Genomic DNA, 26048 nt, shown 5'->3' on the forward strand with positions numbered 1-26048 from the left:
GGCCACAACTCCAATGTCGTGTACGAACCCGAGGGGCCGAGGTGATATCGTAATCACCGTCCTTCTCTGCAAACAGTTTAATATTTAATACTACCCTTCCGTAGGGTTTAAAAATAAAAGAATGTCCAAATGTCCAAGTCCAAAGTCCAAAAGAAAAGGAAAGTCTAAGAAAATATAATAATAAAAAAAATAAAAAAATGTCTCTCTCTTTTTTTTTTAATAAAAACAAAAAAAAAATTCTTCTTTCGCTCCTTTCGCTTTGTCTTTTACTCCAAATCTTTAAGTATTCACCAAAGCTTTGGCAAAAATTTCTTTCGCTCCCAATTCCAAAATCTGTAAGGAAAAGACAAAAACCCAAAAACGTAAAGAAGAACAAATAAAATAAAAACAAATAAAAACCTAAAAAAAATATCTAAAAACTCTAGCCTAAAGACAAGTCCGCGTCGGCGGCGCCAAAAATTTGGTGTGTTTTCAAAGTTGTTGTAGATAGTGATAAAAGGGTTGTTTTAAGACTTGTGAAGGCAATGAATTTTTGACTTAATAAAAATTTAAAAACAAAGAAAACTTATTACAAAATTGACTTCAAGATATTAGAAAACAACCAAGACACTGATTTCACTATTACACATGAATAAATTATGGTAAACAATCCAAAACTCTTATTATTTTTTAAGACTCTTATTTCTTAATTCACAAATAATATGGAAAATTCTCAAAAATTAATTGTATCCCTAAGCATAGATTATCTAAACAAAGCATACCTATCTAATTGAATCACAACTAATGAAGAAATGTTTTGCAAACAATTAAAAACTCTGCAAAAGCAGTGATTGAGTGAATTATAAATTATAAATTAGAGAAAATAAATGATTACCAATTATTCATGCGTAAATAGCTTCCTCACTGCGTTGGCTGTGGGAGAAATTAGCCTCTCATCATGTTGGAAACACGCTCAAAAGTTGATTTCATTTATGCTCAAAGATGGGTTTACAAATGATGAAAAGGGAGAAATAATTCAAAACCGGGTTTGTAACAATTATATTTGTTACAAACCAGAGAACTAAGACCCTCGGCTGTCACTGTAGCAAAATAAGACTGCTGCCATTGTGTCGCAAACGCTGTAGCAAATAAGTCTGCCTGATGTACGACCCACGGCCGTGAGTCGTTATTACTGTAGAAAAACGACTGTCTTTGTTGGTCTGTTCTTCGTGTTCTTCAGCTATGAAGCAGCAGAAATGGTGACTCTCTGCAACTTCAATTTCTCGACTCTGTGGTACTCTATTTCTCTCCCAAACTATCTGTCCGCTTCTCTGCTACCCCGGGATGATATTTATACTCAACAGGCGAAGAAAATCCTGCGTAATAACTCACAATAATCTCTCTTTATTCGGCAGTGAAGGGTAATATTCTCGGAATATTTTATTTCCAACAATCCTTCTCCTACACGTCTGCTGCTGTTGAATCTACCTTATTTACCTCTGACACGCTCCAAACTGTTGATCGAATCAACAAACATGCTCAAAAATCGTTCAGACTCATGCAATCCCGTGAAATAACTCTCCCATGCACGTACTGCCCTGTTTTGTTTCTCGTGGAATATCCAGCCAAATTGGATCGAAGCAAAGGCCCATACCAAGCCTTTTAGACTATATCACGCCCACCCATGAAGTTTCAGCGATTTAGTCTACCTCTAACCCATCCAAAATCCGATCGAGAAAACTGCCAGGAGTGAACTCTTCTTCCCGCCAAAAAATGAATTTGAAATGAAGAAGAAGGGTTGCCCCCTATCCGATTCTTGGGTGCGGTTAGCAGCTGCCTAGAAATGGGGTGCCCCTTCGTAATTAGGTTACCCCTTATCCAAAGTGAGGGTCCGTATAGCAAATGTCCTCCCGGGGTGCTCTGAGCAACTTTTCGAGCTGAATTTTCCAACAATATTTATTTCCTAAAAATACATAAAAACACAATATTAGTACAAAAATCGAGTTCCAAAAAAACAGACATTGAGGACAATTTAGACACAAAAATGTGTCTATCACAAAGCAACTTGCTTACACCAAAGCAAAGTATATACAAACTTGAAGACTCAAATAAAAGTCTGTACAACCAAACTCTACACACAGAGTTTGCAACAACCAACAACTCAAGCTACACATAACAAGATTAGAAAACACCATGTTTTCTGCACTAAGTGTTTCCAATGGGGACATCTACACTCCTTCCTGTTCTAGCTTACTTTTTTCCTTTGTCGAAGTAAGCAACAAATTCGCTGCGTGGTCTCTTCCTTGAACCCTCACTTCGGCCTTCAACAGTCTTGCTAGAATGACTTCCATAATCATCCCCAATTGATGCATTGAGTTGTGCCTTGAGTGGAAAGCTTCTAGCGAAATGCAAACCTTTGCAAATGAAACATCCCCTATACATCCAGGCTGAAGGGAATAATTCATCTTCCGTTGGTTCATGCTTGCGCTTACTGCCAACAGATTTTTCCTTTCCTTTGGCCTTACCTTCACAACTTTGCACATCTTCAGTTGTTGTGCAACTGGTAAGCTCTGTTACCTCTTGAATAGCCGTCTGGATACTCTGAATTTTGCGCTTCTTAAATTCAGCAATAACTAAAGAATTCGCGCCAGACAGAAATTGAGACATCGGATCTTCTTCACTCATGACACGCACTTCTTGCACCAATGCAACGAAGTTTTCAGCATAGGCCTGTGGTGTACCATTCATTTTCAGCATACACAGACTCTCTCTTGCGTACCAAGTATCATTGCTAGGTCAGAACTGGCATATCAGTCCATCTTTCATGTCATTCCATGACATAAGATCGACATAACCAGCAACTTCGTCTTCTTGCAACATAGTTCTCCACCAAATCTTTGCATCACCGCCAAGTTAATTGCCTGAGAGAGTTACCTTTTGTCCTTCCCCAGTTCCATTCGTCTCAAAGTATGCCTCAACGTCATACAAGAAATTCTCAATTTCTATAGCATTTCTGGAACTAGCGTAAACTCTTGGCTCAGATACTCGATTAGAGCTTTCTCCATTCACGTTTTCCTCTGCAAACATGTCATCACTGATTAACTTGTGAAGACTTGTCATATCCTCGGACATTTGCTTCGCATGGCTTGTTAGTATGGTCTTCATGTCATTGAATTGCATCTTCAATTAAATCACTTCAACATTGGTTTCGCAATTCAACAAGGTTGCATCAGACACCTTGTCCTCGACTGCACCTACCCTTTCGTCAAATTCTTTAAACCAATCTGATGTTCTTCCTTCAAGTAAATCTAGCCTGCCATTTTCTTCAGAAATAAGAGGAATATCTAGGCTATCACAACCAATGTCAATGATCATACTACCAAGATCACCATACTCCTCTAGTTGATCAAACATACCCGATATTTCTTCGTCGGTCATCATGCCATTAGAACCCATTTCTAATGCAAACTTTCTGAATATAATGCACCACTTACTTTCTCACAGGAAAATAGCTTAAGAGATAAAGAAGTACCAACATATTATCCAACAAACACACTTGAACTGTGTACCAAACACAGCTCTGATACCTGAATGGTCACACCTTCAAATGCCCAGATAAATTTCTGTGAAAGTGTAACCCCGCAACACAGTAGTTCTGTGAATCAAGCTTCACCCACCTACACTTCATCCTTATAAGTTTGCACCGATTAAAACAACCAACTCAACAGTTCTACATCGGAAGTCTTTAGCCTTCTTTCACTTCTCTAAACTTCTCAAATGCACCCAATAATGCATTCAATCATTGTCATACATTGCCAACAACAATCAGCCAACTTAGAACACTTAAAACATGACAAAATCAACTTCTTTTATTGCATCAAAGGGAAGAAATACAAAACTTGACCACTTAAGAACTTACACAGACTTGTTCACCTTGAACCAATCCTTAGCCTTACAAAAACTCTCTGAATTTCAGTCTCACATTCTCCTATGTAAGCCTGCCGAATTTACCATGCCTTAGATCTACTTGGCCAAAACCATGCATAACCATTGCACACGCATGGTAAAACCATGTGTCCCTTAAACTCCCTTTATAACTGTCTAACTGGTCCGTTTTTCTCTAAACTGGCACCATCGTCCAACACATGTTCTATAGCAGTTAAGAACCTTCTCCCATGCTTATAAAATCCCTTTATAACCGTTATACTTTGTCTCACGTCATTGGCATGCTTGTGAAGCCCGCAACCAACTCCTAACCGTCACTTGAGCCGTATTGCGCCACTGTTGCGCTTTACTGACTTGGCCTCTATATTGCAGCAATGTTGCGCTTTACTGAACTTGTCATCTATATTTCTTAACTATTGCGCTACATTCATCTCGCCACTTCCTTAGGTCAATCTGGTTATCTGGCACCATATGCTTCACTTAGCCAATTCGCATGACAATAGCAATGTCACTCTCGCATTACTATCTTGTTTGCACTGTCCAAGCTTTGGCCATCCTTGAACTAATGCCATAGACCCATTATTGGCATATTCTATCTTCTTGCATCATCTTTGAGTTTGGCTAACTCAATTCCACGGATATGCCTGAATGCCAACATCGCATGTTGCATCTGATAACTTTGGCCATGTCTTACCAATCCCTCAATGAAGCCTCATTGTGTCGGCCAATAAGCTTCATTATTTATCCAAGTATCTTTACAGTGTAGCGCTACTTTTGTGCTTCAATGGCACTGCGGGGTTATGTCATTCTTAGCCCTTTACAGTCTACGCAGTGTCACGCCATACTGACTGCACATTGACCTGGTCTTCAACACTGTAACGCATAATCATTGTGCGCCACTTACCTGGTACGTCATACCTAGCATGCCAGTTTCTTAACCGCTTAAGAAATAAGATAGTGTCCTCCCCAAGTTCACCTAAAGTTGTGAATGCCAGTACTTTGAAACCATAACCCTGTTGTTTGCATTTGTTCAGATATTTTGTGTTTTTGCGAGTGACAGCAGCATGGATAGCATGACTTGGAGTGAAAGTACGAAATCTAGCACTTGTGAAAGGAGAAGCATCTGTGACATCATCAAAACAAACATCTTTGAAATCTCCTCAATTTTAGACAAGAATATCAGCGTGCTTTAAGGTGTTAGCATTGTAAGAAAGAAATCCCAATGACACTTCTTTCCTAGCCACGACACCAGCTTTGTAGCACATATCAACAATAACATCCCTCACCATATTGTGCCGAAATTTGGGATCGACCTCGCTAGCACAATGTATTGCATGATCCCCGTAGATGTCCATAGGACGTGCACAGATGAAATACAAACTGTCTTCAGCAAAAAAGGGTATCCCTAGTTGTATTGAAGGACGACACTAAATTGTCTTGACCCAACTGACTGATTCAACCCATTAATATGAATGGCCTTTAGAAAGTCCATAGCATGTACCTTACAATTACATTTCCACAAAATAGTTTCACAGTCATTCAGAGCAAAGCTGGAGGGAAGTGTATCCTTTACAACACCAAAGTAGATGGCTGTCAGAGACTTCATATAATGGGGGGCAGCATCTTTGATGTTGAAGTTGGAACTAGAAAGCCCACAAGCTTGTATGAATAACTGCATAACATGTTCAAACCTGTGACAAGGGTCTAAAGAAGATGGAAGCACATTAAAATTAAATTAATAAAACCATTACATTAAAATTAAACTAATTAATCACATTGGATTCAAACTAGCTATTGCTTTTACGTCAAACTAATTAAGACCATTACATTAAAGTTAAACTAACTAACCATTCCATGCAATTAGAACTAGTTAACATATTTGAAAGTTATTGAATTTCCCTTCATGTCCTCTATGCATGTTTGAACATCGTTCAGTCAAATTCACAAGTTGATAGAGCATTTCTCGTTCGAACTCACAAGTGTTGCTATCTCAAACTTGTTATCAAATGTATTTGATCAAAACTATATCTTGATTTATAGTCTACAAGTCTCGGATTATGATAGAAGTATGTATTTGAGTACCGGATATCACTGCATTCTACCGTTTGAAGACGAAGATCAACCGAAGATTTTGGAAAACTTCATCAATAAAAGGTAAGTTAAGACTGAACCACCTATTACTCAAGTTTTCACCTTTCTATCTATGAAACTAAGTCGCATGAACAAAGTGTACTTTACATGCACAACAGAAATTTCGAGTCAAGTTTATCTTGTTAATTATTCTCGAAATATATATGACTAAGCTTAAGAACATTTTTTCATACTTGATGAATTTGGTTAGAAACAATTTATTGTTTATGACCAAAATCGTTATTCAAGTTAATCGTTTGAAAATAGTCCGGAACAATAATATGTGTCGTTGTCGGGAATGTTTCAAATTGATTATTAGAGAGATATAGAACTACTGTAAATATGGATACAGTATAGTACACGTACCAGATTACATACTGGCGCAACTTTTATAGGTCCGCAGCCGCTGTAGTTCGGCAACAACTTTGGTACACATACCGAGTACGCAAACCCAAAAACGTCTGTGGACTCGTGAACTCATGATGGTACACATACATAGTATGCATACCGAAAAAGTTCTGTAGACTCTTGAACTTGTTTTTTCTTAAGGTTATACAAACCCGGTACACGTACCATAACAAAATAAATCACTAACTAGAAATTAGGTACACGTACTTACCCAGTCGAATATTTTCAGATGCATCAACATTAGGGCTGGCAACGGATAAATATCCGGCGGATATTGGCAGTTCCGATAAGGTTAAGGTTAAGAATTATCGGATATCCGATATCCGATAACATCCGACGGATATCAAAAAATCCAATTCGATAAGGTTAAGGTTAAGCTACCGGATATCGTATTTTTATCCGTTAAAATCCGATAACTAGGGAAAAAAAGAAAAGGGAAATGTTATCATGTTTGTAATCCACTTATTCACAATTAAATAAAGCCACCAGCTGAAGAATTTCTCTTTTATATAGCATTAACAGTTGGAAGCGAAGTTTGAACCTATTTCCGTTTATGGAAAAATCCCACATCACAGCAACAATCCCGTATTATATATCAACAACTAGTGCAACTGAATTCCCAATTAAGAAGTTCTCAAAAACTGCTACCATTTAACCCAATTCATATCCATCGATGTATACAGGAAAACTTCGACAACATCAAGACTTTTTCTAGCAGGTTTTACACCATAACTTATGCCTTTTGTCTGCCTTCCTTGTCTTCAGAAATCAACAACACCCATCTCTGATATGAACTCCATACAGCCAATACATACTGAAACCCATCGCAGCAACACCTTCTTCTTCACTGTCGTCTACTCTCTCATCCACCACATAAAACCCCAACAGATCCATCATTTTCGCTGCTCTACCGATCTCTTTTACCACCAGCAACAATTGTTCTTCGCCATTCAACACTAATTTTAGGTCAAAACCCCAATCCACTCATGTTGTTATAGGAATTCAAAGTATTTAGCACCTGAATCTCCTGGCATTTCCCAGCTCAAGAAAAAATCTAATCTCGATCCAATCTTGGACGTGTATAAACTCCTTTGAATTCTCCTGAAGTTGCTCTATTGGTTTTCAATTGAAAACTTTCGCTTAAACCCAATCTTGGACTCCATCTAAACCACTCAGTTTCAATTGTTGTTACTGGATTGAAATGATTAAAAATTCGAGGAATGGAGATAAGAGGAGGGAGCGAATCAATACCTGATTCAGAAATTAATTATTGGAGAAGTGAGAACTGAGTGATTAGTCGAGAGGGGGGAGCGATACTTAGACTGAGAACATGGTGAGAAGAGAAGAAAAAAAGAAAAGGGAAATGTCTTCCCTTCTCTCGACTCTTCGACTAGTATTGGTATGTGAAAATTACTAGTACGCCCATATCCTGTCGGATATCGGATATTAACCAATCGGATAGAGCCCAATCCGATTCCGATAGGTTAAGGAGGAAATATCCGACAAGTTATCGGATTCGGATATCCGGTATCCGATACAACGGATAAAATCCTATAGGATCTCGAATAATTGGAAACGGATCCCGGATATCGGTCATCCATTGCCATCCCTAATCAAAATTATTTCTATGAGATAATCGACATTTAAACAACTCTCTAAAAACACATCTAGACATATTTGATCACATTATAACCTATGGTTGTGATTCAAGATTAAAGTCTTAAAGTGTTATATGAAAATGGTTAAGCTTATAGTTCGTCTGGCTAGTTTCGGCTAACCTTTCACGAACAAGATTCATCTAACGGTGGATATTGATTGCTTGATTCCAAAGCTACCTTAGCTTAAATCTAAATCAACCTTTGATTTTGAAAGTCTCTATAAGGAGAACCTCAAGAAAATGGGATTTTCGAATCCCCGACACTGTTCTTGTGTGTCATAGATATAATCTATAGTCATCCTCTCCTTTAAGCCTCTTTAGGTTTAGCGACTAAAAAGGCTTCGCTTAGGGATTCGTGAAGCCAGTCCGACTATCTTTATCTTGATAGTTCATGCATCCTGATCTTTCTACTGATTGTTGAGTCTCACTCCGATCAGGCAAGATAGATAGAAATCACAAAGTTTCTTCATCTCAGACTTTGTGATTCCACAAGTATATTACTCTATAGCGATTATTTGTTGAAATCGGATCAGGTGTTACTTATGAGGTGAATAATAATTTAGGTTGCTTTTTAGAGTTGTAAGTTTCGTATTTTGAGGTTTGCTAGACTTTGTCTATTGCAAACGATTTCCTATCTCACCTTGGTCTTTTGATCAAAGCGAAAATCACATATATGCTTATATGTGGGAGACAGATTGTTTTAAAATCTTCAATTGAGTTGAACCAACTCTTAGGATGTAAAGGACGTCAACTAAGGGAATCAATTACGTCGAGTCTTGCGAGATTCAAGAGGCGTAAAAAGCGCGAATGTAACTGAATTACTGTGACGGTGAATTCGGTCTCAACTACATTCCATTTGGAAGTATTGATAGTAAGCTAGAGTCTGTAGCGACTACAGTTTGGTGTTCAAATATGGACAAGGTCCATGGATTTTTATGCAATTGCAGTTTTTCCGCATTATATTGTTTGTCTTTATAATTGAAATATCACAGGTTGTACGTAAATCAATCAAGGTAGATGCGTCCATTGTAATTATTGGATACGACTTGATTGATCTTGGATATTGATCTTTGGAATCGTCCAAGAACTCTCACGGCATAATCAGGTTCACGGACTTTTTTCCGTTTACATATTGGTTGTGAGAGAAAGAGATATAAACTTTTAACATAATTCCTGATTGAGATTCATTAAGTTGCAACTTTCGTAATTGCATTTGAGTTTAATCCATACAGGTTTCCGAAGAAAAAGTTGGTGGTGTATTTTAGTACCCCCGCATTTTCACAAATTTGATATGTCAAGCTTGTTTTAATATAGTTGATCAAAACTATACCATGATTATAGTCTATTAAGGTCTGTCTCGGATTAGGAATAGAGCACGGTAATTGAGTATCGGAATTCACCAATCGACCTTGAAGATTGAAGACTTAAGAACAACGGACACATCTACGAGAACTTCATAAAAAAAAGGTATGTGAAGACTATAGAATATATATACAGTAGAACCTCCATATAGAATATCCTAGGGACCACCAAAAAATATTCTTATATGGAGGTCTACCTTAAAAAGATCAAGAAAATTTTGTTATACATGTACCTACGAAAAATGCATAAATACGGCGCAACAAACATCAAAATGTACTTAAGCAATACAAATACTAGTTAAATTTTGTTTAGTGCCACATGTATGAATATATTAAGTTTACAATGTAAAACAATCCACGCAAAACTCAACGACGATACAAAAAATTGACAAACAAAAGCATAAGGTCAAAGATATTTGAATGACTCATGCAAAATATGATATCATACCCGCTTAGAAGTAAAAGGATCTTGCAAAATGGTTAAAATAATTTATTCATCTTAAACTTTGATGTATGGTAAGACCAATATTATTTATATTATAAGGTCACTTATTCTTATATGGAGGTAAGTTACTTAAGCCGCGACTAGAATAAAATATGACTTATTCCAATATGCATGGAGTTTATTCTTAAATATAACTGGCCCAAGTCGGGACCAAATTTTTTTATTCTTATATAAAGGTTCTACTGTAAATATATATCAATTTATCTACTGATACAATGTCGTATGACTTTAGTATTATGATGAATTTTGCAATGAATAAATCTCGAGTTCAAGAGAGTATTTGATAAATATCAAATCAAAATCTTGCAATGAAGAACTTATCGTATGATAGGTTGAGAGCAATTTATTGTTTGTCATATCTTAATTGCATATAAGTTGACATGAGTCGTCAAGTTAGTTTTTGTGTTCACAAACTATTTGTTCAGTACACGAACTTGGAACTTATAAATAATCAAACTTGACGAATTATTCTCTTATTAACTCGCGTACATGAATTGATTTAGTCAGTTCACGAACTGATTGATTTATAGATGTTCCAGGATACTTTTGAATCCTCAAGTACACAAAATGATTTGGTCAGTACGAAAATTGATTGATTTTAAAAGGTTTCTAGATACTTTTTGCAACTTAAGTACACTAACTGATTGAGACAGTTCGCAAACTTATGGACTAAAAATTTTAAAACTCCGAGATGAAAATATGTACATAAAGTGTTTTGGATAGTTCACGAACTGATTTAGTTTTTGAGAGTTAGTAAACTCGACTAATGCTTGATGGTTCACGAACAACTTAACCATTTTTCTTGAGCTAACCATTTGGTGCACAAATATTTTTCGATAAATATGTGGATGCACATTATTCTTTGTAATTCTAGGAAAACGTCTCACATGCGTGCATTATCAATCTATATTTGAAAGTTAAGCTAACTTAGTGTCAAAATAATTCGTAAACATGAAAACTAGTTAACGAACTCATATTTGCTTATATGCTACCTATCCTTGTTCATCAATATGGATAGAGGATAATATGCAACCTAGAATCTCAAGCGTGGAACCTTTGTGTCCTAGTTGCGTGATAGACGCATTTATGTGTCTATTTTTTTCTCAATGTTCTGTATTGTTAGACTCGATTAAGTACTTATTGTGTTATTTTGTAATCTTGTAGGAAATTTTAGAGAAATAAGCCCTTTCGGCGAAATGGGCTCAAAAAGCAGTTTTTTACACCCCGGAGAAATGTACCGTAGGCACCCCAGAAATGCACCGGAAGCGTCCCAGAAATGTCCCAGAGGAACCCAGAAAAAATTACTATTTCCACCCCAATTGATATTCGCACCCCAGCACTCTGGATAAGGGGCACCTTCTTTAACAATTTGAATTTGTGTTTTTGGCGGGAAATGAAGTTTTCAACTGGAAGAATTTTGATTGTCAAAATGAATGGGTTAGAGTGCGATTCAATCGCTGAAAATTGGCAGAAAGATGTGATTTGGCATAAGGAACAAAGTTTGGGTGGTGGTTTCGATCAAATTTGGCTGGAATACGTGTTTTGATTCTCGAGTTCAAAACAGGGAAACCATGCACTGGAGGATGATAATCACGCGTCATGGAGAGTTATGGACGTGTTCTGATGATGTGGAATGGCTCGAGCATCACTTTGGGTCGTGAAGAATCGATTTGGAGCGTGGAGGGAGGAAGTTTACGCAAGAAATTCCATGTTTGGTAAGAAAATATTCGGAAAATATTGTTATTCACTGCCCGCATAATGAATAATTATATTGGAGTTATTGGCGAGATTTGGAGCTGTTGTTGGGTATAAATAGGCTCTTTGGGTCTACTATAGAGGGGGTCGAGAGTTTTGGGAGTCGATAGGAGGGCCAGAGAAGCAGAAATCAAGAGTTTTCAGAACTCTGCTGCTGCTGCTAATGATGATGAAGAACGTGAAGAAGACGAAGAACGGACCTGCCAGAGCAGTCGTTCTTCAACTATAACAGCGACAACGGAACGTGGGTCGTAGTTTTCCAACGACTACAACACTTAAGAGATATCGTTCTTTGTAACGGGTTATGCAACGATTATAAACGTTGCAAACACCTGATTTTCACCATTTTCTCTCTGTTTCATCATTGTGAACAATTTTTGAGCCATAATAAATTATTTTGAGATCATTTTTACTATGATGAGTTAATTCCCTCGTAACCAAGGCAATGGAGGAAGCTATTCACGCAACATAAATGGGTAACTATTTCATTTAATTATATAATTCACCTAATCGCTGCTTTTGCAGAGTTTTAAATTGTTTGAATGATTGTCTAAATTATTTGTTATTCAGTTTGATAGGTTATGCTTGGTTTAATCTCTTGATCTATGCTTAAGGTTTACAAATAATGTTTGAGAATCTGTATGATTGATAGTGAATTAAAGATAAAAGATGACTTAAAAATTGAATAGAGTTTTGAAATATTTATCATTCAATTTTGAATAATAGTGGAATCTAGTGTCTTGGTTACCTCTCGCACCCATTGTTAATAATTTTGTATATAATTTTATTAAATCTTTAAATTTATCCTTCACAAGTCCGAGAGTTTGAACCTCATTACTACAACCCATCAAAAATCAATAATCATTTTGGCGCCGCCGACGGGGATTTGTGCTTAGGTAGAATTTTTAGGTTTTTATTATTTTTTTTTACTATTATTTGTTCCTTTTTACGTTTCTTTTTGTGTCTTTGATTTACAGGTTCGAAGTGGAATAATAAGGACTTGGGAACAAAAAGATTAAAGCTAAAAGCTAAAAGCTAAAAGAGAAGAAAAAAAAGACATAATTTTTTTTAGGATTTGTAAATAGGCTTTATTTTTCATAATTTTTGTAATTTTTGGACTTTTTATTTGGACTTTATTCTAGACAATTGGAATTTATTCTTTTTTTTAACCCTACGGAAGGGTATTATTACAAATTTTTTTTGTATATAAACTGTGTGCAGGGAAGGACGACGATTACTATATCGTCTCGGCCCCTCGGGTTCGTACATGACATAGGAGTCATGGCCCGAGTCGACTTCAACGGTTCATCCCCCGTCTGGTACGGGCTGTAAGTCCATCGAAACAGTCGCGAATCTCCTGTCAGCGGGTTTACTGTATTCCTTAAGGTGATTCATTGATTGAGGACGAATTTGGACTGTTTTTAAATTCCTAGTAAAGGGCAAGGCCTGGCCAATACAAGATAAGGGTTCGGATTTCATCACCGCTCCCTTCTTGCCCGCCTTAGGAAAATGAAACCTAACGCGAACCCAAGCTTTAAAATTTGGAATAGAACGAGACCGATAGGGTAACGAGCTTAATAGGAAACTCGTTCGAAAAATATTGGTTGCTCTTTAAGCACACTTCAAAGTTCATGATGGTTTCTGTGAGTTGAATGCGTGACTACGCCGCCTTCTAATGCGGTGAGGCCTTGGGTATCAAAGCTCTACTAAGCTTCCCTCGCCTCGATTCAACTTATATTAGCTCGGATTGATTCCAGAAGGGTGTGCTCAAATTGTAACGAATTCTTTTTTGAAGGAATAAAAGCTGGTCTAGAAAACAATCTAAGTGGAGCCATCATGCTTTTTGTTTCCTAGAAATCTTTAGGTTTGTTTTGGTGGAGTCGAGTCGGCCTTGTTTGTGGTTGTGTAGAATTCCCTTGCAATTAAGAATGTCGAACTGGTATGATAGAAGCCAATACAATGAGTATCGACCTGAATTTGAATATGGACATCATCAGTTTTATGACCATGGTGGGAATATAGTTGGGAACGCCAACCTTTCAAGGTTATGGTTCATACCATAGTGAGCCCAATTACTATCCACACACGAATCGGTCTTACGAGCAAGAAAATCAGGAATATTATAGTACTAGTCATGCGTTTTTGGAAAATTACTTAAAAACTAGTCCTGATTATGACATTTCTAAACCTGTTCAATCTCTAGAAGAAACCTTCTAACAAGTTCGAAGGGAGTATGAATGTAGAGTTAGTTCAAGAAAAGAGAGTACACAACGGTCTAAGATATTCAATGAGACTTGTGAACGTGTAAGTGTTACGCTCAGTGAAATTCAAGCACGTTTAGAGGCAGAAAATGAACAGTTAGCTAATGCTGCTCGAAATAATCTAAATGTCCAAAATAGTGTTTCCAATTCTACCCTTGATATCAATAGTGAATATTTGCCCAATCTAGAGGACGAGGTTAGAATAAAAGACACTACTTTAGATGAGGTTCATGATAATTATGATGAAGATAATATTGATGAAGAACCATACATTTGTAGGCATAGTGATCCGGAACTAGTTACTCCATTTGAGCTTCATAATGATAATATTATTTCTGGTTCAGATCCCAATAATTTTAATGATTATTCACCTATGCAAAAGGATGTGGATATGACTAGAGATACCACCGTTTTAGACGATGTAGTTCATGATCCTTTAGCCTACAGAGTATTGGACAATCCATTATTTGATGAACTTATTAATGGATCGAAGGAAGTAACTTTGATTAACACCTTAGTTAATGAGCCTTTATATGAAACTTTCTCTGATAATCATTTATATGATTGTGATGATGGTTTAGAGGAAAGAGTCTACCCTGAGAATACTGTTTTAGAATCTAGCGATTTAGAAACACTAGTCTTAGAAGATGATAAACTCGTAGAAATGAGTGAGGATGAACCCAATTAGAAGAATCTATTGACCATTTCCAGGAATCTGATGACCTAGAAATTAGGGAAGTTGTGACTAGTCTTTCTAGAGACATAGAAAACTCTAAGTTTGGGGGTGATTATCATTCTCCGTGTGCTTTAACTCTTAAGTACCCTCCTGTAGGACTTGACATTTTTGCCTCAACCATCTTACAAGATTATCTTCATACACGTTTTCCCGAACCTAATGATGTCCAGAAAGAAGCTCAGTTGTTAGAAACCCATCCTCTGGTTGATGTGGTTAACCCAGGCTATGATACCAAGATTGACTTTGTTTTCCCACCAAAAACTTTTCAACCAATTGTGGGAACTTTTGATTTTAAGATGTGTCGGTTATTAACTTTTGAGACTAAACCTAATCACTTCAGGATATTAGGGTCGACACATTTTCTTAAGGAAGACCACCTCTTTCATTGTGGTCAATTATGTAAGTCAAATATTATTGACTTAGAGGATCCTCAGTTATTTAGGTTATTATTGTGTGCTTCTAAGATCATATTTGAGTTTTTCCAGACTCTAGGACCTAATGATTCAGATCCCACCTATGAAGAAACGCAGCCAATGAAAATTTTCTATTTAGACCCTTTCATAGAACCTGAACCTGAACCACAATTAGATATAAATTTCTTAATCAGGAAACTAGGTAAGGGCATGTTTTTCTTGTCCATTTTCTTGGTTCACTGCAGTTTCCTATGGTCAGCTCTATTTGATTTTGAAGACCCACGGTTATTTCGACTGTTACTTTATGGTTCGAGTTGACCAATCCTTTTCTAAGTCTGGCTGAAGACTTTAAACTTAACACTTCTTGGGAGGTAACCCAATCTCATGCAACACGGTAATATCCTTCCTTAACTCTTTTGCTTCAAATAGTAACCGTTTCTCCTTGTTCATGCTTTTAATTTCATCTTTAGAACATTGAGGACAATGTTAGATTTAAGTTTGGGGGTGGGGAAGAAACTTTTTGTTAGCTTTTAGTTGCAATAAATAAACTCCAGAGCCTAGAAATTTATGCGTATTCAGGATGGCACTAACTAATCTAAGTGGATGGAAGCATCTTGGTTGTAGGAGTTGAGGAACCAATCTGAATAGATGGAAACATCTAAAGAGTCTATTCATAAAAGCACAGAGCTCAGGTGTTAGAAATAACATGATATTTGCACCATATCTCGTTGAGTCCTTTTCATTTATGTTTTATTTTAAACTATGTTTCTCTAAGTGATTAGGTGGGGCACACGATTCAAGTTGTTACCACTGCTAGGGTGAATTAGAATGACTGAGTTACTAAAGAAAAGAAAAAAAGAGACCGGACCAGTTAGACCAATCGGAATAAGTATTAACACTTGGATAGCAATATGCGTGTGTTCTACCTGTTTCTGTTGCCTAAGCAAGCGTGGAATGCAGGACCTGTGGGAACTATCGTATAATCTGCTGACAAGAAGCATGCGCTTGGATCAAAAAGATCTATTCATGCCGTTAAGTTAAAAAAAAATGGTTATTGTTCTGTGTAGTCAACTGCTGGTTCCCTTGTATTTGCCAGTTTGTTGATCTAGATTTAAGTTATTGACCACTGGTTCCCTTGTATATGCCAGTTGTGTTGATATTAGTCAGACCGGTATCTCAGTCCATTAGGATAGGTTCATTTTGGCAGTGGCCTTCAGACAGATATGTGAAACATCGATCATTTGGTTAACATCAAAACCATCTACACTTTTCTATTTCCATCTCCTTTTTCTATCCATATGATTAGTTTGACTCCGAATATGATGTCCATAGTGCAACTATCTGAGTAGATCTCTGTCACTTTATATGAATTTTAGTATGCTTGAGTGTAAACTCGTGTACAACAATTGGAATTTCTCATCAGGGTAATTCCTCCTGTAGTCAGTGATTGTAAGCTAACCAAGGAGATTCTTTAGTGCCTTCCAAGGTTCTGCGTAGATAGCTAGGGTCTGGAGTAAAGGTTTTGTGGGTACACCTCTGGTAAACCCTTCGGAGACAACACTCCGCCACTAGGGCCACCTAGGGGTTCAAATGATTTTCCTTTCTAAAATAAATTTGCTCGAGGACTAGCAAATAATAAGTTTGGGGGTATTTGATAAACGCATTTATGTGTCTATTTTGTTCTCAATGTTCTGTATTTTTAGACTCGATTAAGTACTTATTGTCTTATTTTGTGTTCTTGTAGGAAATTTTAGAGAAATAATCCCTTGCGGCGAAATGGGCTCAAAAAGCAGTGTTTTACACCCCGGAAAAATGTACCGTAGGCACCCCAGAAATGCACCGGAAGCGTCCCAGAAATGTCCCGGAGGAACCCAGAAAAATTACTATTTCCACCCCAATTGATATTCGCACCTCAGCACTCTGGATAAGGGGCACCTTCTTCAACAATTTGAATTTGTGTTTTTGGCGGGAAATGAAGTTTTCAACTGGCAGAATTTTGATTGTCAAAATGAATGGGTTAGAGTGCGATTCAATCGCTGAAAATTGGCAGAAAGATGTGATTTGGCATAAGGAACAAAGTTTGGGTGGTGGTTTCGATCAAATTTGGATGGAATACGTGTTTTGATTCTCGAGTTCAAAACAGGGCAAGCATGCACTGGAGGATGATAATCACGCGTCATGGAGAATTATGGACGTAATCTGATGATGTGGAATGGCTCGAGCATCACTTTGGGTCGTGAAGAATCGATTTGGAGCGTGGAGGGAGGAAGTTTACGCAAGAAATTCCAAGTTTGGTAAGAAAATATTCGGAAAATATTGTTATTCACTGCCCGCATAATGAATAAATATAGTGGAGTTATTGGCGATATTTGGAGCTGTTGTTGGGTATAAATAGGCTCTTTGGGTCTACTATAGAGGGGGTCGAGAGTTTTGGGAGTCGATATGAGGGCCAGAGAAGCAGAAATCAAGAGTTTTCAGAACTCTGATGCTGCTGTTGCTGCTGATGAAGAACATGAAGAACACGAAGAATGAACCTGCCAGAGAAGTCGTTCTTCAACAGCGACAGCGGAACGTGGGTCGTAGTTTTCCAACGACTACAACACTTAAGAGATATCGTTCTTTGTAACGGGTTATGCAACGATTATAAACGTTGCAAACACCTGATTTTCACCATTTTCTCTCCGTTTCATCATTGTGAACCATTTTTGAGCCATAATAAATTATTTTGAGAGCATTTTTACTATGATGAGTTAATTCCCTCATAACCAAGGCAATGGAGGAAGCTATTCACGCAACATAAATGGGTAACTATTTCATTTAATTATATAATTCACCTAATCGCTGCTTTTGCAGAGTTTTAAATTTTTTGAATGATTGTCTTAATTATTTGTTATTCAGTTTGATAGGTTATGCTTGGTTTAATCTCTTGATAATCTATGCTTAAGGTTTACAAATAATGTTTGAGAATCTGTATAATTGATAGTGAATTAAAGATAAAAGATGACTTAAAAATTGAATAGAGTTTTGAAATATTTATCATTCAATTTTGCATAATAGTGGAATCTAGTATCTTGGTTACCTCTCGCACCCATTGTTAATAATTTTGTGTATAATTTTATTATATCTTTAAATTTATCCTTCACAAGTCCGAGAGTTTGAACCTCATTACTACAACCCATCAAAAATCATTAATCATTGAGGCTATAGCCGTCCTTCATACAATTGTATATAGCAGGTTACGAATTTCAAAGTCTCCATTATGGTACTATTCGTGAAGCCCGGTAAAACTATCTTTTACCTGATAGTTTAGATATTTGGAATCTTATCTTAATCATCGTAATTCTTGTATGTGAAAAAGCGGGGGTCTAACAACACCACCCAATATTTCGCTTAGCAATCTGTATGGACTAACTCCGAAACACTTTCTAGAGAATCAACTAGACATTCAGACTCAATCTAGGTAAAAGTATCTCAAGGAGTTAATATCTCTCTCTTGTTTTGATTTACTCAAGCTAATAGAAATCAGCGAGTCCTAATCAAACACAAGGAATAACTTGGACGGTACCAAAGACCAATGTCCAAGGATCAATCAATGATAATCAACAACCAAAGGTTGGATTAATCTAATTGATGATCTAAACGCACAACCTGCATTATTTCAATTACAAAGATAAACAATATAATGTGGAAACTGAAATAACACAGACACCAGAAATTTTTTTAACGAGGAAACCGCAAATGCAGAAAAACCCCGGGACCTAGTCCAGATTGAATACACACTGTATTAAGCCACTACAGACACTAGCCTACTCCAAGCTAACTTCAGACTAGACTATAGTTGAACCCCAGTTAGTCTCCCACTGATCCAAGGTACAGTTGTACTCCTACCCCTCTGATCCCAGTAGGATACTGCGCACTTGATTCCCTTAGCTGATCTCACCCACAACTAAGAGTTGCTACGACCCAAAATCGCAGTCTTTAACAATAAAAAAATTTGTCTCACACAAACAAGTCTATCAAAGGATCAATCTGTCTCCAGAGAAAAACCCTAAAGTTTTTGTTCCGTCTTTTGATAATAATCAAGGCGAACAGGAACCAATTGGTAATCCGGTCTTATATTCCCGAAGAACAGCCTAGATTAATCAATCACCTCACAACAATCTTAATTGTATGGTAGCGAAACAAGATGTTGCGGAATCACAAACAATAAGATGAAAGTGTTTGTGATTACTTTTATATCTTGCCTATCGGAGAAATCAAACAATCTCAAGCCAATCAATATGACTGTACTGTTACGATAGAAGATGCAAGATCAGATCACACAACTACGATAAAAGTAGTATCGGTCTGGCTTCACAATCCCAATAAAGTCTTTAAGTCGTTAACCTGGTTTTAGAAGAAGAAAACCAAAGGTTAAAGGAGAATCGACTCTAGCACGCAAACTAGTATCACACGAAAGGTGTGGGGATTAGTTTTACAGAGTTGCTAGATGTCCCCTTATATAGCCTTTCAAATCAGGGTTTTTCCTTAGTTACAAACCAATCAATATTCAACGTTACATGAAAGCCTGATTTAGATTCAAGCTAATATTTCTCAACTGTTAGATGGAAAACTTAGCTTGTTATACACAAATGAACTACACGCTTCTAGGTTTGTTAACCGTACCCAAACGTGTGCATTGTTGGTTCAACAATAGTTTAACCGAAAGGTTAACCATATGAGCATTTCATACCAACCATGTTCTTCTTCACCATAACTAGCTCAAATGACTCAAATGAACTAGTTAAGAGAGTTGTTCAATTGCAAGGAAATATTATGTAACTACACAAGATGCAATTGAAGCAAAGATGATTTGATTCACTCGAATCGGTTCATGAACTTTAATAGACACGGTTTGAAAATTCCTTAGTCTTTTAAGATTAAGTTCAGAATTCATCTTTAGATATATAACCTTCTCAAGTTCGCAGACTAGGTTCGCGGACTTAAGACACCGGACAGAGTTTACAAAGTCCAGCAGAAATTCTCGGGATGAGAACTTCGCCGGTTTGCGGACTAGGTTCACGGACTCGGCTCACGCAAGTAGTTTGTCAACTCCAGCAAAAATTCTCGGGTTTGAGAACTTCGGCAGTTCGCGGACTTGGCACTTGTCATACTTTCGGTTCTCTTGATCAACAAAGTTCGAGAACTTCGGTTCAAGGAATCCATTGGTTATGTAATCTAAACTCTCATTCCAATCATTAAAACATTCTTAGAGGACGTTATATAGTTGTTACAACATTTCTCGTCAAAGCAATTTCCAAAGTGATTGAAACATTCATGACTTTCGTCACTAGGTAAAGATAAACTTGGTCGAAGCGAAAAGCTTACCAACACATATTTCGAGATATATATAGGCGAGGTATACTCGGCTCGAAATACCAAATGTGTATAATCTAGTCTATATATATAGCATACGAATTTTGTCACAAAGAGTAGGAGATAAAATAAATATACTTTTGAGTGACAGATAAGTTCAAGTCTTCACATACCTGTTTGTCGAGAAGTTCCACCGGTTTCTTGAGTAGATCTTCTACTTGTATGATGAATCTCCATGAAGTCCTTGAGCTCAACTACACTTACTATCCTAGTCCGAGACTTAGCTATAAGAGACTAGAAATCAAGACTTATAGTTTTGATCACTAACATTGAAAAACATGCTTGAGATAGCAACGCATGCGAGTTTGACCGAGCAGTGCTCTAACAATCTACCCCTTTGTCAATTTTAGTGACAAAATTATCAATACATATGAAATACAAAAAAGATAATGAAACTTTAGTATCTTCTATTCCACATGTCTAATCTTCAACATTCCTCGAAATCTTCGTCACTTCCAAGTACTCCAATGATCCAAAGGTTGTAAGTTTAGCATCACCGTTGTTGAAGATCCATAGCTATAACAATGAGAAAGCATCGGTCTCGATCATTGTTCTACAGTGTCATAGTATTATTACACAGTGTCAAAGTCCAATTGTATCACAACTTCAACAATAATACTATGGTGATATGTATCACTCCCCCTTAGTCAATACTCCATCTCACATGAAAACCACTCCCCCTTGCACAATGATCCAAAAACCATATGTATTTGTAGTGTGAACTACATAGTAATTCTACCCCTTTTTGTCAATAAAATTGGCAAAGGTACAAGAACGGGATCATAATGAAATTTCCGTAAGAGACATTTCATGACTGAGAGAAAGAAACACATATCATCTAATTTAGATGCAATCATATAGCCGAAGCTAACAACATTCATCAAGGAGTTTAAAGATACAAGATAACCCCTCTAAAACTCCACAGCCGCACACCCCTCAAGATATGACCATTAAGCACAAGTTCAAAAGAACTCTCCCCCATTTGATGTCATTCCCGAAAGAACAACAACGAGCGACCTCAATTTCAAGAGAAAAGAAAGACTTTTATTGGACACCAAAACCATGAGAATGATTTTTATATTCAAAACTCAATCAAATTATTCATAAGAAAACCCATGAATAATTTAATCGGAATACATAATCAAATAAAATACAGAAGTGATCAATTTAATTCATTGTGCTGAATATAAGTAAACTTACGGAGCAACGACTAAGATAACCATACAAGAGAGTGATTGGCTTAATCGTTCATATACTCAACACAAGAGAACTTGTGGAGTAATAACTAAATAACCAAGAGAATGATTAATTTAGTTCTAAATGCTCAACATAAAGTACCTCACGGAACAACCAACAAATCTAATCAAAAATAATCAACTTGGTTGTATCGTGCTCAACATAAGATACATTACGGAGCCTCACGGTAATACAAAAAAGATGGATTAATGAAGATCAATACCGTGGAATACACAAGGATTCATTCTTTTGTACAAGCATATACAATAGCAATAATCCTTGGATACAAAAGATTTTAACCTATCTTCTGTCAAAGATTGACAGTATAGGCTTAACTTTTGTATATGTCAAAAGTCTATTCATTCCTAAACCAATAAACGAATACCGATCATGGACGACTTTACTTTTGACAAAATATGGGACAACATAGTTCACGGACGTAAACACCAATATCCCATAATAAGCTGCAATATAACAAATCATAAATATTAAATACTGCAAAACATCATTCTCCAAAAAGTTTTCGAATTTAAACCAAAAACCTAAAAACAAGAAGATGAAAATAATAGATATGTATATTCACAATCATCACTATTCAAACACTAGTTATTCTTCCAACTAAGCCAAAAAGAAGACGTAATAGGCAACAAAAGCACATGTTACGCATCTTCTTCCTCATCGGAGACAAACCAAGATGCTTTAATTGTGTTCAATTCTTTCTCGAGCTCGGGAAACTTCGTTTCAACCAAAGACAATTGTTCTTGAACACACTTCACTCTTAAATCAACCTTACACACACCTTTATGAATTTTTTGAAGAAGGCTCATGGTAGTAGGGTCACTAAAATCAAGAGAAGTGATTCTTTGTCGCTTGCAAGCATTTTCCATTATGCGCCTAAAGGTACATGGACGAACCGGTTTGGAAACCCCAAGAGAGTTGCCAATTGAATCACACCCACGATTACGAAAAATTTGACTAATCAAGCAAGGGTAACCCAACATCTTGACCGAAGAAGTCATCGAAATCATTTGAGAGATAATGAAACCACAAATATCGAGACTTGAAATACCCGAATCAAGGAAATAGACTAATTCCGCAAACTCGTGACTCCACCAAGAATTTTCAATTGTGAAGGGACAAAGATTAGGGATACCGAGTTTTCCAAAAGCCATCAAGGAAATACTAAGATCATTAGTAGGGAAATTTCCTTGACTCCAAACGACCTTCTTGCCACAAAGCCCAACCGAGATATCATCACAAGATGGACGTTCATCACTTGGTCTAGGAAGCCGTACGTTCCCCAACGGTATTTTGGTAATCCTTGAAATTAATTCTCTAACAACAACAAACCTTTCTCTACCAATCATGGATTTGAATTCCATCTTGTTGTAATCAACATCATGAATATTGGCATAGAAAATCCTTGTAAGAGAATCAAATCCTTGACCAAGACCATCAAAGATATTTCCAAGCTTGAATTTTTTAAAGCATACGAAATCTTCTTCATGCCCACTAGAGAAATCCAATTTATTTTCTACAATGAAACGTTTTGAAGCAATCTTATCAAACACTCTAATACAAGAATCATCCACAAACCTAATTCTAAGAGAGTTTTGGTCACAAGAAGAATTCAAGCTAGAGGTTTTTTGGGTTTTTAGAGCTCCTTTTTGTGCTTTTAGGATTCATCATGGGACTAGAAATATGAAAGGATCTAGAGAAAAATACTTACTTGGATTGAATCTTGAACACCCTTTCTTTCAATTTCTCCAATGAAGCTTCAATGGAGGAAACACACACAACCCTAGATTCACGTACGCGGACGGGTAAAGAAGAAGACTAGGGTGCCCGAACTTCTTCTTTAAAAATACCACACATGGGCTTGGACCCGTTTATGAACCGCGACCTATATAAGGAAGATAGGATTTTCTTAGCCATTTGCACATTAAATTTTTTTGCATTCCGTGACAACACACATGTGAATGACAACGGATGCAATAGAAAGCTAAAATTTATATTTAATCAACGAATAACAAAACTGTACACAATTCAAACCATTTCTTGCCCCATATCAAGATATATACAGATGGGGAAGTGCCAGCCTTTTTACCAAGAGGCATAATGCGCAGAGGAATTCTCATGCGACATTTCTGGTTGATATGTGTGAACAGTCCCTGTAGTTTAATCAAAGTAATGATGATAGTCAGGGAAGTTAGAGATTTCTATCCTTCGTTTGTTCTGGCTAGAAGAAGGATACTTCCGATTTTTGGGTTGCACAGTATTAACAGATTTAACACATACAATACCCTTTTCGGAATAATTCTTAGACTTAACAGATTTAAGTTTTTCTAAGAATTTAAAAATGCCTTTGAACGCTTTAAATAGATCTTTATCAATTGATCCGTTACGATAGTATTCCTCAAAGAGATTAAGAGTTAATCTAGTGAGGTTCCATATCCTTGAGCGTGTTGAGCGTTTTTCTCAATCTTTCCTTCTTTTTAATTTTTCCTTCTGATTGATTCTTAACATTTAAATCTTCCCTTTTATATGAAACAAGATTATCATGAGAAACCAGAGGTTTTAGCCATGATAATCTTTGAACAATCTTTAAGGATTTCTGGCGTGCGTTACAAATGCCAAGAGAAAGTTTTCCAAAGAAATTTCCCACTGGACAATTTTTTAAGGAACGAACAAACACAAACTTATCAGGTTTAAGGTGTTTGTCTGCTCTGAAACCAATTGAAAAAGCGGGGGTCTAATAACACCACCCAATATTTCGCTTAGCAATCTGTATGGACTAACTCCGAAACACTTTCTAGAGAATCAACTAGACAGTCAGACTGAAATAACACAGACACCAGAAATTTTGTTAACGAGGAAACTGCAAATGCAGAAAAACCCCGGGACCTAGTCCAGATTGAATACACACTGTATTAAGACGCTACAGACACAAGCGTACTCCAAGCTAACTTCGGACTGGACTGGAATGTAGTTGAACCCCAATCAGTCTCCCATTGATCCAAGGTACAGTTGTACTCCCTACGCCTCTGACCCCAGCAGGATACTGCGTACTTGATTCCCTTAGCTGATCTCACCCACAACTAAGAGTTGCTACGACCCAAAATCGCAGGCTTTGACAATAAGCAAATCTATCTCACAGACAAGTCTATCAAAGGATCAATCTGTCTCCCACAGAAAAACCCTAAAGTTTTAGTTCCGTCTTTTGATAATAATCAAGGCGAACAGGAACCAATTGATAGTCCAGTCTTATATTACCGAAGAACATCCTAGATTAATCAATCACCTCACAACTATCTTAATGTATGGTAGCGAAACAAGATGTTGCAGAGTCATAAACAATAAGACGAAGGTGTTTGTGATTACTTTTATATCTTGCCTATCGGAGAAATCAAACAATCTCAATCCAATCAATATGATTATACTGTTACATAGAAGATGCAAGATTAGATCACACAACTACGATAAAAGTAGTAACGGTCTGGCTTCACAATCCCAATGAAGTCTTTAAATCGTTAACCTGGTTTTAGAAGAACAAAACTAAAGGTTAAAGGAGAATCGACTCTAGCAGGCAAACTAATATCACACGTAAGGTGTGGGGATTATTTTTGCAGAGTTGCTAGATGTCCCCTTATATAGCCTTTCAAATCAGGGTTTTGCCTTAATTACAAAGCAATCAATATTCACCGTTAGATGAAAACCTGATTTAGATTCAAGCTAATATTTATCAACCGTTAGATCGAAAACTTAGCTTGTTATACACAAATGAACTCCACGCTTCTAGGTTTGTTAACCGTACCCAAACATGTGCGTTGTTGGTTCAACAATAGTTTAACCGAAAGGTTAACCATACGAGAATTTCATACCAACCATGTTCTTCTTCACCATAACTAGCTCAAATGACTCAAATGAACTAGTTAAGAGAGTTGTTCAATTGCGAGGAAATCTTATGTAACTACACAAGACACAATTGAAGCAAAGATGATTTGATTCACTCGAATCAGTTCATGAACTTTAATAGCCACGGTTTGCAAAGGCGTTCCTTATTCTTTTAAGATTAAGTTCAGAAATCATCTTTAGATATATAACCTTATCAAGTACGCAGACTAGGTTTGCGGACTTAAGACACCGGACAGAGTTTACAAACTCCAGCAGAAATTCTCGGGATGAGAACTTCGACGGTTCGCGGACTGGGTTCGCGGATTGGGTTCGCGGACTTGGCTCACGCAAGT

This window comes from Papaver somniferum, chromosome 3 (assembly GCF_003573695.1).
Source record: "Papaver somniferum cultivar HN1 chromosome 3, ASM357369v1, whole genome shotgun sequence".
Classification (NCBI taxonomy): Eukaryota; Viridiplantae; Streptophyta; class Magnoliopsida; order Ranunculales; family Papaveraceae; genus Papaver; species Papaver somniferum.